Here is an 18,250-nt window from a genome sequence, read left to right as displayed (position 1 = left end):
CAGGAGCAGTGGTCCACTGAGATCAGCCCTATAGTGCACTGGAGGAAGAATCAATTTGAGATACGCCTTGTACGAAGTGAAAAAATATTTATTCTAGAATCAAGATTTAAAAATGATTCCTATGAATTCCACTGCTGCTTCTCTCCATCCCTGTGCATGTCCAGATCATTACTGTCAATCCAAATTATGGGTCTGGAAGCTGTTATCAGATAACAGTATATTCCTAAGAACACCTGAATTTTAAGTGCCACTTTCTGATACTCTAAAACAATTTTTTAAAAGTACTGGCTTCCCTCCCTGCTCATCTTCCTGCCCCCAACTATGCACTCTGCCTTACCCTCCCTACCCCCTACCCCCTCACTCATTCGCTCTCACACATACCCATACAATTACCAAAAGGTCCGCACGGGGAAACGGGCAGACAGCAAGCACCACATGCACCACACTCACTGCGCCATTCCACAAGGAATGTTTTCTCACCTCACCCTTCTAAGTTCTAAGAAGGGCCCCTAATATCGCTCCATCTGAAAGGCATGTTGTGGCTATTCTCTCAGGAGAAACAACGCACCTCTGGCAAAACTGCAGTATAATCAGCACTGACAAAGACAGAAAGAATTACTAACACTCCATTTCTTCTCACGAGAAGTCAAGTAATTGCAGCAAATTTTCAAGGTATTAAATTATCACATAACTACTTATAACAAAACCACCCATCTACTATATTTTATAGTTTTAGACAGGTGAGGCTACTTTTATATTAAAAAGAAATCTGTTTTATGGAAGAGGCCAAACTGAGGCCCCTAGCCTCAAAGAGGCCTCCTCACCATTCACACCATGAGCACTGTGGGGTGCTTGCGGGTATCCAGCACTTCTGTCCAGGCAGCCCAGTGAGACCAGTTCTCTTTCTCCCTTTGCCCTCCTCCTCCTTCCTAGTCAACTCACCCTTCAGCTTCCTGTGATGTTCAAGAGAGGTGCTTTTCTGCAGGAGGCTGAGCCTTCAGCCCGTGGCCTCAAGCACCCCCAACCTGTCTCCTGGGGCCACTGACTAAATGCCCTCCAGCCCTTGAGCCCTCTTCCCAGTGCCTTCCTTTTCACCCCAGTCATGGGCTCTCCCCACTTTACCCCACTACTACCCTTTATTTTGCTGCTGTCAAACAACAGCAGCTCCACAAGGGGTACCCAGGCCAGGCCACCACAGGATGGAGACCTGAACCACCCCAGAGACACTCAAAACTGGTGAGCAGCATTTCTTAAGACAGACAGTCCGAGGACTGCAGGAGCCTGGCATCAAGGCGCCTCCAGACAAAGGCAGGCAGGCTTCGGGGAATGGGCTTACCATCACAGAGAAGCGATTCTCAGCACCACCAGTGCCTGGTCCAGCAGAACACCCTTTGCCAGAAGGGGAGTCTCGTTTGCCAACTAAATGCAAGAAGGAACCAGCCCTGCCAAACTGCTGAATTACAGGGAAGGAGGAGAAGAAAGAAAAGCATCTCCCCATATTATACACTTGTGCTTGCTTACAAAGAAGCCTACTGTTAGAACTCTCATTTGGAATTTAGTTTAAACTAAAGAGATACACAGAGCAAAGAAACCCTGGGTAAGACAACGAGCTTGGTCCTCAACTTACTCCAAACCTTGGTCTTTAACCAACAGATATAGCTCCAATTTAAAATCAAACAATTACCATTATTTGAACCTATCAAAATACCTGCATTCATATTTGTATATCTGAGTTTTCTTCTAAGCTGAAAGCTCACACATCTCCACATAGAAGAAGAACCAAAAGGATCAATGGAAGCTTTTGTCCTCTGCAAATTTTACACAATGTCAATATTTAAAGCTAAGCTCCCTGACTTAAGATCATAAAATGGAAGGGAGGTAGCACAATGACTCTAATTAAGAGAAGTAAGGATCAAGGGTGGACACTCCCCCCAGGTAGCTGCTCCCCTTTCACAAAGCCCTGACAACACAGTGCTGCCAGAGGCAGCTTCATGCTCCCAGGTTTCTGTGAGTCCCATTCTTCTGAATAGACTTGAAATGACTCTCCCTTAGTGAAAAACCTGTAGTCATCTGGCTTTTAGTGTGTATGTGGGCGGGCGGGGGGGGGGGGGGGGGATGCAGTTTCTGAAAAAAGTAGGAAAAAAAAAATCAGTGAACAAATGCTATTTGGGGACACAGACAATAAAACTAATTAAGAATCTTTCATTTGCAAAGTGCACAATATAAAATTTTTTTTAAATGATATAATAGACCTTAAAAAGAGAATACTGAAGCAAAAGTGTGGTAAAATAGCTACAACACAGTGCATTTCTCTTTGTAAAATAAACATTTGCTCCCCATAAAGCCACCCTACAAATGAAAAAGTAGTAGGGATGTAATAAACCAAAATGTTTATAAAGCAAGTGAAAGCGACCACTTATCAGCAGATGTGCTCAAGGCAGCACTGGGCAGTGGGAGGAGCCCAGGCTGGCACAGGGGGGTGGGACATGCTATGTGGAGCACTCCACTTCCACCCACATGGAAATCAAAGCAAACTTCACATGACTTCTAGTCCAACTGCGTTTATTTATTTTAAGATCAGCTGAATTTAAGACTGAAAAGCCAGCTGTGCTTAATACAGCAGTACCGGTGTGAAAGAGCTAAGGCGGTTGTACTACAGAGCGATCCTGAAAAATAAAGGACCTTACCTCCAAGCATCACCACCTAAGAAAGTAGTTCCTTCAGACATTATAAAAAGAACTTGCCTTTATTTCCAGGGGCCACACCCACAGTTCAACAGTGACAGGAATGCAAAAACCCTTTCCTTTGCATAAACAAGAAATTCATGATGGGGTTATTTTCTCCATATGGAGACCAGCTCAATATTTTTAAAGTACATCTGCCTCAGAAATTTATACAAAATAGGACTACAAGGTGCCAAACTGATGTGGAGACTTGCAAGAGAACTTCACCGAACTATGAAACTTACTGAAATGAATACAAGAAATAAAATGTTAAATGAGGTCAGTCAAGCATAAATCCTGCTTGTTAAGGATTTTAGAAGTCTGTGTTCCACTCTAAACATGGAAGATTTCATAGTTGCTAAATACTAAGAATCGTACAAAGAAAAAAGTCTACTGAATGTTTTTCCCAACTTCAGAGTCGAGGCAAGCTGTACGACTTTGAATAGTTTAGGAGAGTTTTTATGCATGCTCTTGGAAAGAAAGTATGAATTTTCCAAACCCACCCTCCTAACCTAGAGGCAGCTCAACAAAAACAAACTCTTAACTCTTCCAGAAGCCTCTTACTGCTGTCATGGGGCATCACCCTCTGCACTCCCAGGAGACCACCCAAGCAACTGAGGCCCTGCCACCATTTCTTCCATTAGCATGATGCAGAACAGCCAGCTCACCTCCTACATCAGAAAACGTCATGGACATGTCTCACAACTGACCTTGCAGAGGCAGGGCCTCTGACAAGAGACCAGTGAATGGCAACATCCAAGCCCCACTGCCTGCACCCCTCCAAAAGCAAAGGAGGGCACCTCCTGGCCTGGTCCAGCAGGCATGCAGCAGCCTCACACGAAGAAAGTCACTGCTCGGCTCCCCAGACAGAGAATAAGCCTGGGACTAATGCAGTCATAGATTGACAGTGGCGTGAGTTCTATTATTACCCCATTATCACTCGGATCTGTGCCTAAATGAAGCATGCTTCCTCCCTGATGCCATTTCCTTTTATCCTGGCTGGAGACTAAAAGTGGATCAATGGGGGCAATACATATGATGTCACTTCAATTTACAGCCACAGCCTCCCCCCTCTCCAGTCTGAAACACATAGTAAGATCAATTCTTCCCAAAAATGGTTAAAAAATGCTTAGGGAGCATTCTTTTTCCAGAAAAGCATTCTCTGCTATATTTGTCTATGTTACTACGCAGGGAACTGTTTACATGGAACAAAAACAGAAGAAATGGGGGAGGGAAAAAATCTCAAATTCTGTATGCTGGAGACTTGCTGACTGAGATTCAACACAAGCAAGGTCTTCTGAAAGGCTGAAGGCCTTCAGGCAGGGGCTCAATAGAAACCAGTTTTCTTTTGCCCCTTGGATTAAAAAAGTGATCCCACTGACATAAAACATCTTTCATTTTTATAAGGTTCCCCCAAAGTCTGACAAATTCCTTTTCACTCTTCCAAGAAGACACACTACCACCTTAGCAGACCCTCAGGTTGCCCCTTCAGTCCACAGGTATAGGAGGAAACAGCTTGCAATCACACAGTGCCCTCGTTAAAGGAGACAAGAAGCTTGGCTGCAGAACTTATAAACTAAGTTATCTTCCAGACCGGGCTCTGAACCAAATAAAACAGTAAAAATCTCTACACTGCATAAATTTTCACATGGTGCTTGTCCCCAATAAGGCAAAATTAAGATATAATCAATGAAGTTCCTCAAAACAAAACCAAGAGTTCTCTTTCCTCATAATCCAAAAGAAACAGAAAATGTTCAGAGCCACAGAACCAAGGTGCAGTCAGCCTTTACTACCCACATAATTGCCAGGTCACAGTCTTCACAATGGCAATAAACCCTCTTCTTCCATTTCTGTTACTTTTTAAATGATAAATATTTCTAAGAAACAAAAGTAGATAATTAAATAATATGTACACATACCAGGTGTCTGCCCAACAGCCTGCCTACTAGGATATCATGACAGAACTGAAATATATTTATTCTAAATTAGTAATCTGTATAAGGGAAAAATACAATTGGTTTGAATTGCTGCTGAAAACACAACTCAGAAAAGAAAAACCTTCATATGCTGAAGCAAAAACTTAACATATTTTCAAGAATTGCCAAAACTTATAAATAGAAGTTTCTACTGTTCACATTATTTGTGAGGCATAAAACTAGATTTGCCAGCAAATGAAGTCACCAAATAAGAGTAAAAAATTCTCTTCAAAATAAAGAAAATCAATCAATTGGTGCATATTTATCCAGCAGAATCAGTTATTTCTGATTATCACACATCTTTAGGGAGTATGTCTATAAACAAATTTTGGAAAGAAAATTAAAGTAGCAGCAAATATTCATATAACTCATTTTATACAGAGAAAACATCATATTTTTGGGAAATTCTAATAGTTACAGTTCAGAAAGATTACTGCAAATTTTGAAACACAGAGTTTCTAAAAGTGACATCACAGGATCTAAAATAAATACTATCATTAGCAAATACTATCTGAAATAATGTATTGGCATAAATCATTCTCATGTTTCCAGATTATAAAAGTCAAATGTTCCCATGCTGTTATTCCCCTAACTCTTGTTAAAAGCACTGCCCTAATTATATGCAATCTAACACAAAGCATATTATTTGAATGAGAAAAAATGAAATTTTCTGGTCAACTGGATCTCTTGTAACCACATGTACATTAATATTTTATGTTATTATATATGTTGGAAGTATCATAAACACTCAAACTGAAAATTTCCAAGTATTTCACAAGAAATGTATGGGATCCTTGTGTCTGCTCCTAGATCCTGCCAGACCAATTACAAGGGACCAAAAGGAGAACATTCCTGATCTGAATTTTATGCTTCTCAAGAAAATCATCACTCATGAAAAAGAAACTGTAAATTCTTATTCATCTATTCACCCTGCCACAAAAACAATGGCATGTTCAATATATGGCCTGTTTAATATTTCTTTAAAAACTAAAATATTTCTAACATTTCTTGTATTCACATGTTCATAAAAATTTTCTTCTTTTAGTTTCCTTAGAATCAATCCTCTTGCCACGAGTGGTAGCTAATGCCTGTAATCCCAGCACTCTAAGAGGCCTAGCCAGGAGAATGGCTTGATCCCAGGAGTTTTAGACCAGCCTAAGCAAGACAGTGAGACCTCACACTCTACCCACCCCAACCCCCAAATTAGATGTAGTAGTATGCCCGAAATTAATCCCAGCTATTTGGGAGGCTGAGGTGGGAGGATCACCTGAACCCAGGAGTTGGAGTGAGCTATGATTAATCCAGTAGACTCCAGCCTGGGCAACAGAGCAAGACTCTGTATCCAACAACAACAACAACAAAAAGAATTAATGCTCTTACTTAAATTAATTATAGTGTATTTAATACCTGATATATTTATCTTGAAGGAGAATAAACATTTTATAGTTCTAAGTTCCTAATTTATAAACAGTGACATCTGCTCACTCCAATTCTAGTTACACATTAACTTATGACCCACTAAAGCCTATGGTTTACATTAAAGCATATGAATTTACCTTTATTGTATTAAAAAAAAAAAAAAAAGCCCAGCATACGAATATAACTTTACTGTAAAAAAACGGTTGTCTGAGTCTGTGAATCAAAACATCCAATATGGTATGCAGCTACACAATGGAATACTATGTAGCTATTAAAAAGAATGTGATGGAATTATTTTTGTAATATGGGAAGATGGCAAGAAATGTTATTTGTAGAAAAAAGTTTCAGAATAAAATGTAGACTATGGATGAATTTGTGTAAATTACATTCTAAAGATATGTATGAAGAAAATAAGGAATGCTTTGTGAGAACTTTTTCTCTGAGTAACCTACCTGAACTCTCTGCCCTACCCCGTCCCATTTGTCTGCTTCCAGCTCAAGCCGAAATATTTTTCTTAAATCATGCTACAAATATTTCCTAGTAATTCACTTAGAGATCTATTTTATGAAGAAATTCATTACCACAACCAAATCTAAGAACACTGAAAATGATTCAAGTATGTGCTCTAACAAAGAATCAGGCAACTAGAAACCAGGGGTTTCTCTTTTAAAGCTGGTCCGGTAGTTACGGGCAGACCTCCTAGTACTAAGTGTGCACTGAGAAACCTATCGCTGTCTCTCTAGTCTTAGTCATAACATTTTAAAACAACATATACCTCAAAAGTTCTGACTTCAATACTTCTACACAAAGATATATGCTAACACTACTATATAAAACATTTTCTATGCAAGCAGCACTCACAAATTAGAAGAATTAAAAATTTTCCAAATATTTTGGAGATATAAAAAAAGCACAGTGTCAGCCACATGCTCACGTTTTTATGCTGTCACAAAGAAATTACAAAATAGAGTTTTTTTTCCCAAGGGAAAAAAACAATAATTTTATTCGAACCCAGAATTTCTTCCTTTCTATAACTTCTTATATTACTCCAATATGTCAAAAATCAAAATCAAATGGTCTGTGCAGGATTACTCATTACAAATTTGGCACTTTTAGTTAATAACTGTATCAACATAATTCTTCTTTGGTTAATTTTTTAATACACAGCCCTATATTCCTGGTGAATAGTAATCTGTATTACGCACAAAATTGACTGTGTTCATATGGACAAATAAGCAATCATTATTAACATTCAGTGTGATAATACAGTTTTTCCTCTAAATTAGAAGGGGGGAAAAAACTAAACTCTTACAGAAAATACCTATCTTCAGAATTTTATGTACAAAAAATAGGATCCTCTCCTTTTGAATTTAAACAAGGAATAACTGAGTTCAAGGAAAACTGCATTTTAACTTCTAAAAAAAGAATGTACATTTTTAAGACCACACATCTTAAAGACTGGAACCAGATTTTGTTCATTTCATGTGCTATTATCCCCAATCCTTGATAGTCAAATGTTTATCACATTGAAATAAAGGACTTAATGCTCAATATAGTAAGAAGAAATAAAGTAACAATGTCTGCAAGAATAGCTGTCAATTAACAATCTGATGATTTAAAAGAATTTTTAAAAGTAAATTTATATAGCAACACATGAAAATTCAGACCAGGAGTGAGTCTCATTTCCCAAGCAGAACATAACTAAAAAATACAAATTTATCAACTTAAGTTTCATAAACATTCTTTACAGTAACAGATCTAGTTGACGATTCTTATTTAAAAAACTAATGGTAATAAAATGACTGAAATGCCTCTTCAATTATAATAAACTGTAATCAATGAAATAATAGTTCTGCAATGTTTTTAAAAAATGAATAAACACGTTATGAGGAGCTGTAACAATCTAGTTTGCTTTATGTGCACAAACTCAACTGTATGTCTTAGAGAGATCTCTCCCTTTGCCTTTCATAGTCTCCTTGTTAAAACTTACTATTAAGGATTAAGGGTTTTTTAAAATCAAAACTCACAGTTTAAAAAGTTTGGCCTGGCTTGGTGGCTCACGCCTGTAATCCCAGCACTTTGGGAGGCTGAGGCGGGTGGATCACAAGGTCAAGAGATCAAGACCATCCTGGCCAATATGGTGAAACCCCATCTCTACTAATAATACAAAAATTAGCTGGGCCTGGTGGTGCACGCTTGTAATCCCAGCTACTCAGGAGGTTGAGGCAGGAGAATCACTTGAATCTGGGAGATGGAGGTTGCAGTGAGCCAAGATCATGCCACTGCACTCCAGCCTGGCTACATACAAAGAGAGATTTAAGTCTCCAAAAAAAAAAAAGAAGCCCCAAAACATTTTAGAGATAATGACATAACAGTTACTAAGTGAGAGAAAGGACACCAATGGAAGGATAGAGAAACCAAGCCAACCACTCCGATCCTCAGGTTAGACAAGTGTTTCAAGTATGGACACATACATACACTTAACATATTCTGAAGCAGGAAACATAATTTATGAATTAATTTCACTCTTGGGTATTTATTCTGGAGTCAGAAACACTAACATTCCATTACTCCCAGTTCCTGTCCTTTCTTCTGTATAGACACACAGTCAAGACAACATAAGTATCCTTTCGGTCACATTTTATTTTCTAATATTCTTTATTTTCTACCAAATCCAAACTAAGCATAAATTTTAGCCACACATCTACAATTTGTCAGGTCGTTTCTGCCATCAAGCTGACAAAGCAACCTGTCCATTTCTAGGGAGGGCCAACTGCAAATAAGGAGCAGGCGGAAGATGGACAGCATGGTGAGTCCAACTACATGAAGGACTGCTGGAAAAATAAAGGAATCCATGTTCATTTAATAAAAATGTGTTGAGAGTACAGCACAATCTCCTATCCAAAGTCTCTGTTTTATTTCACAGAATGATTTAATGTGTATAAGGCACAGGAGTCACATTTCCTCCAAATTCTGCACAGTTTTGGATTCTCATCCAGGCAGTTTACACCCTAGATTAACTGTGAAAAGTGTTATGAAAAATAGAGCAAAGGATTGATTCCATAACAGTCTCTTGGACATGTAGGAAATTTCTACTATTAAAAATAAAATGAAATTAACTTCAAGACAACAAGGGCAAAGAAAAAGTCTCAGATTTTCAAGAAATGTTTAATTTTTAATTTCTTTTCTCTTTCATCTCAACAGCAGCTCATCTGAAACGCAGGAAAGTTGTACTGGGCTGTAGCATTCTGTAGGAGAGAAATGGCTGCCTTACTGATGTGTGTCACGTGAGAAGGTGATGTGAATACCATCGAACCTGTTTGCCCTTAAGTTACACATGCTGCACAAATAGCTGAATAATTCATAAATGAAGGTACTGCCCATCACGACAGAAACCATTTCTAAGGAAACAAGTAGACTCAAACAGTATTATAAAAATGTTCTTTTATGGCAAAAATGTCACATTACTGCTATGAGTTTAGACATATTCTTAGGTCTACTGTGAGCTCCAGCCTGGACCCAAAGCCAGGAGCAGCCTGAAGCTGATAGGGGAGCAGGGAACCTGAAATGCGACTCTGCTGCCATGAAAGTATCCTCTTACATGATTTCAAGTACTTGAAAGTCAACAAGTTTTCAAAAATGCAAAATGGATACTCACAAGTGATGGTTAACTAACTATGAATCTAAAATCCTAGTAGTTCTGAGACCTAGTAGGTCTTTTCATAGGCGTTGGCATGAACATGACTGAAATCTAAGATGTGCTTTCCAGCAGCAATCTAAAATCTCCAACGTATGCAAGACTTTAGGAAAATTTGCAAATTTTCCAAAAATTGTTAAGTTTTAGTATTTCTAGTATTTTGTATCTTCCTTTACACATACAAAATGTGCTTCTATAAGAAAAAGTACTTTATTGGAATTTTACTACTTGATGTTAAAATGTAACATTTCCTATAACTTCCAGAAGTTACAGAATAACATTTCTAAACTTTCCGATTATTTAAATTTTAACGGAAAACAGTCTAGAGAAAACCATACTTTTTCTCCCCTCAGTATTCCTATTTATCTGCAGAAATAAAGAATTTATCTTAAAAAAAAAAGGCTAAAATGAAACAGAAGCTTTTGTTTTTCTTATATAAATTAAGCTGAAAAATAAGAAAACCTTTTAATATGTTCCTGTAGCTACTGCTTGCTTCCCGCAATTTTGCAGAATTTCCAACACAGCAACTATAATCTCCACTTGTACTCCAAAGTGAAGACTACTTTTAAACAAATCAGCTTGAAAAACCAGTGATCACAGATCCTCAAAAACTGAAGTGGATACACAAACTTTAAAACTTCAAAGAACCACTTTTCTGCTGATTTCACGGTATAGATTCTCATCTCCGAACTTAACGAAGTAAGAGCTAACTCCAGAGAAATGGTTAAAATTCACAGGCTGCTCCTTTCTGGGGAGCCTGCCCTCTCCTCTGAAGCCTGAGTCTAAAGCGGGCTCCTCTCCGCGGCGGCGCAGGCAAGGCCCTGTCTTGGAGCTCGCGGAGCGGGGCACCTGGGCAAGAGGAAAGCAGGAGTGGCCGAAACTCAGGTTAACGCGCGCGTGTGCTGCAGAAATCTCAAGCCTGAGCCCGCAAGGTATGTCACTATCTCCCTGCTGGATTCGTCCTTCGTGTGAACTTTCTTGAGCGCCCCAGAACGTGTGTATTTGCCTGGCCTTTTTGATTTGAAAGCCTGGTAAATAAAACATGCACGAAATCACAATTCCGACGCCTATGCCCCTGAATGCATTCTAAATTTAAAAGATTTACCGCCAGATTGGAAGCAAGAAAGGACGAGCAGCAGCCACTCAGCGGCTTCCCAGAGCACGCCCAAGGGACACAGCAGCCCCGCTCCCGTCCCTCCCTGTCACCTGGGCGGCGGCGGCTGGGAGCCGAGGACAGGCGTGGGCGCCGCGCGAGGAACGGTCCGCAGTCCCTGCGCGCCCCTGCGGCACGAAGCCGAGGCCGGAGAGGGTGGAGAGCCCGCGCTGCTCTGGTCCCTGCCAGCACGGCGGGCGGGCTGAGCCAAGCTTGTCTGTCCTGCGTCCACGAATATCTCGGTGGCCCGCACCTCCCACCGCCCCTGTGCCCCAGGCCTGGCCTCGCCTCGCCTTGCCCCGCCCCACCCCACCCCGCCCCGCCCCGCCCCGGACCGGCCGCTCCCACCCGGCAATTACTATAAAGAGAAGTTCTCATCCCAGAGCTTCAACAAGGTACAAACTAGCCCTAACACAGCCGGCAATTCAAATGGCTTTGAGAACAAAGGCCGTCATAGCTGTAACAATTTCTCCTCAAATTTCCAGTGTGAGGACTTTCTCTCTTTGCCTATGGTATTTAAGAAAAAACGTTTAAAACTGTAGCATAAGTGCCATTTCACAAGGATATTACTGTGGGAAAACAGCAGGCCTGGCCAGCTGCAACAAAAAGAAAGAAAGAAAAAATCCTTGCCAATAAATATATAAACTTTTAAGTTTGGTACCGCCTGCAGAACAAAGGTTCCTGGACCACCTGGTGGAAATCGGCAACATGCTGAGGTGTGAGGGGACTGTTTTCTTATATAGTTTATAGATCATGTGAATAGAGCAACAAACCACTCAGGGGAGCGTTCTATAATCTATACAATTCTTAATCAGCACTGGTGGAGCTTGCTAATTGTTCACACTAAAATCAGAAAAAACAAAATGCCACAGATGAGTTTTCTGTGTGCAAGGACAGCTTTACTGGTTACTGACTGGTTTCTTCACCCTAAACAACCAGAACGTTTTTGCATGATAAACAAGAAACCCGTTCCATTTCCAATCCTGCAGCAATCCCAGTAAAGTCACCAGAATTGATCCCAACAATAAAATTAAAAACTCCAACAAGGATTATGAGGAATGTGATTTATTGAGAATAAGTGAGAGGTAAGCATTCCTAGAATGCACTTCACAACAAAACCAGAAAGACATAGCTTCAAACCACAGGAGAGGGACCTGCCTCAGGAAGGGAATTGATCAGGGCAGTTTTCCCTAGAAAACTCTAACAGTCCATTCACAAGTTCTGCATGTTAAACTATTCATTCTAACTTTAAATGTTCATTAGAATGTCATGGATGAAAAATTATAAAACACGCTTAGAAAAATAAAACATCAAAAACAAAGCCTTCTTATACTTTGCCACTACTTACTTTATCTTTAACTGCATTCATTTAAAAGAATTACTGAACAATGTTTATGTGAAAAATTAAAAAAAAAATCAGGCAATGAACTACTGAACGGAGGAAAAAAATAATAAAAACCCAACCACTATAAAAACTTTGCATTAAACAGGTTGAGAGTCTTCTATTTTCAAACTGTATTTTCTTCAAAAACAAATTTTAATTTTTAAAACATTTCAGGTAAGAATGGCTTTCACTCCCATTTCATGCATTTACTAAAATGTGAGCTGAAACATCTCCATGTATAAGTAAAGGGAACCCTTAACTGTTCATGTGACAGAAAACTTAGTACTTTATTTAGTACAAAATGCCATGTTTGGTAACTAAGTTAGCCTCTCTAAATATTAATATGACAAATAGCTGAATACAATTTAAATTGTAATAATCACTTTAAAAGTTAAAACAATAACCACTTTAAAAGTTTAACCACTTTTAAACAAGAAAATCAACTTATTTTAAGTTAAAACAAGCAGTATAAGAAACAATTTTTTAAACTGAACACTTTCGAATGCTAATATTACCTAAACTGACGATTTTAGTTCCCTGAAAGTAAGATGACATTCTTAAATACTTAAAACTAAGAAAATCAGGTGTCTGGGAAGTAAAAATATAGAAAGGACTCCCAAAGACTTGTTCTGCAGATGAAACAAACATGGGGAGCAACTGAGAACATAGGGAAAAAACTCCTTCAGAGAAAATGTAGTATTTCCAAAAAACTTATTATCCTTCCCTATGTTCCCCACTGAGTCCCAGATCTAGAAGTCATTCTTAGCTGGGTCAATCTCTTCGTGTACAGCACAGAACACTCCCCTTTAATGTTAAGAACACTAATAAGCTTTATGCATGTTTTCAACTGCATAAGAACATTAAAAATAAATCTAATTTCTTTAAAAATTCTTATCTACCTTTAATAAACATAAACAATCTTCAATGAGACAGAAATAAATAAGTTTGACAAAATACACCAAAATATTCTTGCAAAAGTAAATCTCCACTTCAGGTACCTATGCTATCAGCCTCATGGCTCACACAAACATTTTAGCATGTACTTTTAAAAGCAAAAGCCACTGCCGATTAAGTTGGCCAAATTTGCAATTCTGCTTTCAACTGAAAGAGTTACAGTAAGCCTTGGGATAAGCCACAAAAGGTCTTGAGAGTATTTCCACTTCAGATAAGCAGTTCTCACTAACATCACAGATTTAACTTCTCAAATGATTCCAATACTATTTGTTCACGTTATTTCTATAATTACCATTTTGCTTTTTGGAAGTTGAATCGGTGGTCCTAATCCACATATATTTTTTAAAAGCAGCCATATCTTCTTTTCTAAGCCCACCGCAGTCTTCTGCTGGCCAGCAGTGCTCTCGCCACCTGCACACCACCCTGCATTCTTACCACTGTTCAAAGTGGGGGTGGCGGCACCTTCCCAAGGCGTTTCCAAAGCAAATTCCCAAACACCACTCTATTCTGCAGGGGCCCGCTGAGCGATTCTGCCTGAAAACTACTTGTGCTGCTTCCCTCTCAACGGGCCTCACATTCATTTAACAAGGGTTAGAGGAGCTACACTACACGGACATCTGTCCCTGGAGCACCTCTGTGAAGGCAAAGTATGACCTAAATTAGAAGCACAAGGACGATTATCCATAGAAAAAAAAAGAAAATTATCTGGCCCTCAGGAGGGCAGCTGCTCTTTACAAGTAACTTGACTTGAGTAACTCTGATTCTGAAGCCGAGGCCCCAGGGTGGGTGCACCAGGAACTGACTCAGAGCCCTCCATGGAGAGGACCCAGCCGCCAGCATCCTTGACCACTGGAAGGTGCGGGAAGACCGGGACAAAAGGCATCAGAAAAACTTACCCGCGTCCAAAAGCCTGGCTCCAAAGCTGGGATGGATCACGCCTAACACAAGGTTTTCACCAAGGCAAATCACGCTGGACCTGGGGGGCCTCTCACCGACCCGAGTCTGCAGAGGACGCAGCAGAGACCCGCCAGGTGCAGGATGTGCCCCAGCCTGCAGCAGCCCTAGGGCGTCCTAAGACCCGCTTGTCCTGTGTCCCTCCCAGTCCTGACACTCCCTCTTTAAAACCTGTCGTCCTTTCCTCCAAGCACAGTGATTTCCCAGGCGCTAGGGGCGCCGTTGGCTGGGGAGTCACCCAGACCAGGGTCTAATCCTGCCTGGCTACTCACCTAGTGACCTTGGGCACAAGCGCTGTGAGCTCAACTATCCAGGGGGTCAGGAAACAGCACCATCCTTCGCATGCCCTTCCTAACTAAAAACCCCTCTGTTTCTGAAGATGAATGTAAAATGGCCCACCCTCTTCCCCATGTTCCTTCAACACCAACTGTGCACAGCCTGAGATGTGTGCCTCGAGGGACTGACGCAACCCATGATCCTACCAAACGTAACCGCCAAATGTAAACTACAGGTGCCAAGTAAGCTCTCCACTCTCCCCCTTACCCCACTGCCAGTGCCTCTCTACTGCAGGCCCAAGGGCCACACCAGGCCTGTCTTACCACCAGGTGGGTTCCCTGACTCCCACCCTGCACTCCTCTCTCGCTGGGGACTGAAACAGTCACATGTATGCCCTATATGTGCAGGCCACTATGGTCATTTCCAGTCCTAATCCTCTCCTCACTCCTTCAAGCCCTTCAAGCCTTTCTGCAGCCAAACTGGTATTAATTAATGATACCTGGCCTTCTGGCTGGAATGCCCTCTATTCAAATCATTATTCAAGGGTCACCTTTTTAAAGAGCCCTTCACCAATCTTACTCTTCCAGAGGCAGAATTCGCTTCCTGGGTTTTACTCTTATTCATCTCCACGTGGCTGTTCTGCTGTTCTGCCATACAACAGAATTCAGAGTGCTGCTGTGCATGGTGCTCCCATTTCTGAGCTCCTTGCAGGCCTGGGATGTCTTTTCTTTTAATTCCTTCACTCCCACCCCCACCTGCATCCAGCACAGCCAGTTTTGAATTAATGTAACCTGTCTTGTAGCAAGATCAAAGTTTCCATTTGTGCCCATTAGCAGTGATTCTCAGCAACTAAATGATGAAAATCTGTTAAAATAGAATCAACTTTAAAAGAGAAATTCAAAGATAATACTTTTTTTTAAAGTCTTATATCATTAATTTCCCAGGCAAAGAAAGCCATTACAGGTAAATGTCATATCTATTTCAGGGACATTTTCCCTAAGAAGCTGTTGACAGCTTAACCACTGCAGCTCTACTTTATGCAAATGCAGATGCTGCTTTTCTCCCAGACAACTTCCCACGTGTTATCTCAGTTGACTTTGCAATGGCCTTGTAGACAGGAACACACATTATCCACAGTCTTAAATGACTAGGGAAAGAGGACACAGGAAGGTCAAGCCACTTAATACACCATATGTATACAGTGGTTAAAAGTATGTAAAAATTTGGGGCTGGGCACCATGGTTCACATAATCCCAGCACTTGGAGGCCAAGGCCAGTGGATTACTTGGGCCCAGGAGTTCAAGACCAGACTGGGCCAAAACCTCTTCTCTACAAAAAATACAAAAATTAACCAGGCATGGTGGCATGTGCCTGTAGTTCCAGCTACTTGGGAGGCTGAGGTGGAAGGACTGCTTGAGCCCGAAAAGTTAAGGCTGCAGTGAGCTGTCATCTTGCCACTTGTATTCCAGCCTGGGTGACATACTGAGATCCTGTCTCAAAATAAAACAACAACAACCAAACCCCTAAAAATTATACAGATGTGTGCACAAAAAAGGATGTTTACAGTGTTAAAAATAGAGTTATTTTAACTGGAAGTTTTCCTGTAAAGTGTTAATAAAAACAAATTATAAAATAAAAAATGTCACAAGACAAAGCAAATAACTCAATTATTTACAAGTCAGTGAAACTATAATTGGATTTCTTTTAAATAGAAATGCCAATTACCCTCAAACTAAAACTATAAATTTGTTGTATGTCACATTGAAAATTTCTCTTTATAGTCAGTATTTGGCATGTTAGATATCACAGTATAACAGAAACTTCATTTAAGCAAAAGTATAAATGACTTTTTCTACTATAATAGCATACATCCATGTATGCACATATATTATTTTTCCTGATAGTAGTTATGAGAAGCTGTAAGAAAGCTACAAAGCCACTAACTAACCCCCACCTTTTTTTATTTTTGTAGAGATTGGTGGGGGGGGGGGGTCCTCACTTTGTTGCCCAGGCTGGTCTTGAACTCCTGGGCTAAAGAGATCCTCCTGCCTTGACCTCCCAAAGTGCTGAGATTACAGGTAGGAGCCACTGCACCCAGCAAAAAAACCTATATCTAACACTACACTGTTTTGTCAGCTATCCAACCCTATGAACTCACCAATTCACTACCCTTTACATTACCAACATTCTCTGAGGTTGTAGGCAGGATAATGGCCACGTTACCTGGCAAAGGGAATTAAAATTGCAGCTGGATTAAGGCTGCTAATCAACTGGATTATCCAGGTGGGCTCAATGTAAGCATAAGGGTCCTTATAAGTGGAAAAGGCAGACAAGAAAGAGAACCAAAAAGGCAGCAGTGTGAGAAGGACTTGGCTAAACCATGCTAGCTTTAAAGATGGATGAAGGGGCCATTAGTCAAGGAATATAGACAGCCCTAAAAGCTGGACAAGGCCAGGAAAGGGATTTTCCCATAGAGCCTACATTGTAGAAAGAAAGCCTGTGGACACTGTGACATAAGCCAATGAAGACTGATAATAGACTTCTGACCTCCAGATACTGTAATAAATTTGTTTTCAGCCACAATATTTGTGGTAATTTGTTACAGCCCAATAGGAAATTAATATATCTGAGTTCCAAGTGCCTCATGATCAATGTCATTGCTTCTTAACCTGTTTGGCACAACACCTAAGGATAATAACATCCTTTAAAAGCTCTCGGCTACACCTGAATTTATCAGTTTCCTTGTAAAAGGGGAAGATTTCTTCCCATTCCCTCCCCAATCCTTAAGTGTGCTGTTTTATAGATGATTTCAGGCTCAGTTCTGCAGGTTGAAGAGTTTGTTGGGTTTGAGGGGAGGGGAGAAAAGGTGGCTAAATATGAGGTCTAAGGGCTCAGTTCTGGAGGTTGAAGAGTTGGGCTTGGGGGGAGGGGAGAAAAGGCAGCTAGATAGGAGGTCTAAGGGCCTTCTGGGTCTGGTTCTTTAACTGCTCTGCTGCTTTTATAGTGCCACCAAGGCCAGGGCAGAGCGTGTGGATGAAACAAAGGACAAACATGAAACAAAGCGCCAGGGGCCACCGCGTCTTGATCAAATCTAAGAGCGATTCCAGTTAATGAGTAACATAACCCCACCACCTTTTTCATGGCTTTAATTATTATAGCCGGTAAGAAATATTCAAGCCATCCCTGTTTAGTGATGTTTTATTTACCCCTAAAGGCTAAAATCTTCATTAAGTGCAGAAGAGTTGTATTCAATTCAACACATATGGTGAGATCACAGACTAGTTTACTGTACTTTTTTTAGTACTCTCCCTCTCCCCAAACACACACACACACACACGGACTCTGAGTATACAGTACACAATCTCAATCTGGCAATATCACAATTTCACATTACTAAAAGATTATTTTTTTTAAATCTTATTTCTGAATAGTTTTTATTATTATTTTTTTTTTTGCACAAATCTTCTCATGAAGCCATTTCCTACACCGATTAAAGCACAAGTCACTCTTGCTACAAAGGAGTCTTTCTTTGCCGCCATATGTTTCACTCACATACATTAAAACTGGCTAAGTTCCTGAATGGCAAAGTGCCTTTTGGTTTCAGAAGCCTGACAAAATGTCTAAGTAGTGAAAAGAACTGGTAAAAGGTTAGATCCTGTTATTTATTGCAATCCACATATCCACAATATCAACAGCCATTACTTATTTTTTTCT

General features: G+C 40.3%; 1 protein-coding gene across 31 annotated transcripts in view; it reads right to left on the bottom strand.

Moving 5' to 3' along the window:
* AOPEP (aminopeptidase O (putative)) overlaps nucleotides 1–18,250 on the bottom strand; it is a 449,451-nt gene that overhangs the window by 93,430 nt on the left and 337,771 nt on the right. The window contains exon 14 of one of the 31 annotated variants that reach the window (XR_013532574.1): nucleotides 481–596. The exons of the other annotated variants lie outside the window; for them this stretch is intronic. The gene's annotated coding sequence lies outside the window, so the exon portion shown is untranslated. The remainder of the gene's footprint in view (nucleotides 1–480; nucleotides 597–18,250) is intronic. 31 annotated transcript variants of the gene reach the window in all.

The sequence above is a fragment of the Callithrix jacchus genome, chromosome 1 (assembly GCF_049354715.1).
Source record: "Callithrix jacchus isolate 240 chromosome 1, calJac240_pri, whole genome shotgun sequence".
Classification (NCBI taxonomy): Eukaryota; Metazoa; Chordata; class Mammalia; order Primates; family Cebidae; genus Callithrix; species Callithrix jacchus.
The sequence above is the reverse complement of the archived record's forward strand: the minus strand, read 5'-3'. Positions and strand labels throughout refer to the sequence as shown.